Below are 984 nucleotides of genomic sequence, written 5' to 3' on the forward strand. Positions count from 1 at the left end.
TTTCCCTCACTTTTTCTGCTCTAATGCTGCTTTGCTTTAGCGTCTAAGTTATTGGGCCTTCTCACCCCCGCTGCTCCTTGGGCTGCCCGTTGGTATGTGCCTCTGTCTTTTGGTCAGGTCCAAATCTTGCTTGTTTGTGTACTGTTTTATTACACTGTTGTGCCTGTTTCTTTACTCTGTCATATGGGTAAGCTCTTAAAAGGAAACCTTTTAAACACTGCTACATTATTTGTACCATGTTGTCACCACGCGTTGTACATGTTTTACTGTAATAATCAGCTAAATGAAATCAGTGCTCCTTTGCTTTCCTTGGGTGGATAAAAACTGTGTTGTTCTTGTTGGAATCTGAAACTGGAAACTGTGATCTCCATACCATGCCTCTCATGGATCAAACACGGGAACTCCCACTTTTTGGAACGCTTCACAAATTTGCGTGTCAGGGGCCATGCTAATCATCTCTGTATCGTTCTAATTTCATTTATGTGCTGCCGAAACGAGCACCTTGAGTTAAAATACTGGATCCTTAGCCGTTACTTGTCCCTTTACCTTGTGCTCATGGGTGACCCTCCCAATGTGCGGGCGTTTCTTTATTATTACAATTGGGAGGTGGTTTGGGGTTCGGTCTTGCCTGGCTCAGCTCTGTGTCTCGCTGATCTGCATGCACTTTCAGTACTGATTTTTTATTCCTTGTTCTTCTGCTCGTATAACCCTTACATTTCTGTGGGGGTTTTCTATTGTCCCCCCACCCTCTTGGCACGGGTTGCCAAAACGCAGTACCTTATTTTGTCCTTTCCTGCCTATTGGCCTTCACCCAGGATATCTTGTGTGCAACTGTTTTTTGTTCGGTGCTCGGCTCGGAGTCCTAACGCTGCCTATACATTCATGCTGTTTGTTTTGTTCTCATATATTTCCAGGGACTAGCCCCAGCTTTTGTCTGCCTGTGTGGGTGCTTTTCAGGCCCCGGCCGGCTTTAGTGCCGACGGC

General features: G+C 45.8%; 1 pseudogene; it reads right to left on the bottom strand.

Annotated features, from left to right (window-relative positions):
* Positions 1-405: 405 nt before the first annotated feature.
* LOC138505366 (U6 spliceosomal RNA) lies at positions 406-501 on the bottom strand (annotated as a pseudogene).
* Positions 502-984: the final 483 nt, after the last annotated feature.

The sequence above is a fragment of the Ambystoma mexicanum genome, chromosome 11 (assembly GCF_040938575.1).
Source record: "Ambystoma mexicanum isolate Mex_15411 chromosome 11, UKY_AmexF1_1, whole genome shotgun sequence".
NCBI lineage: Eukaryota > Metazoa > Chordata > Amphibia > Caudata > Ambystomatidae > Ambystoma > Ambystoma mexicanum.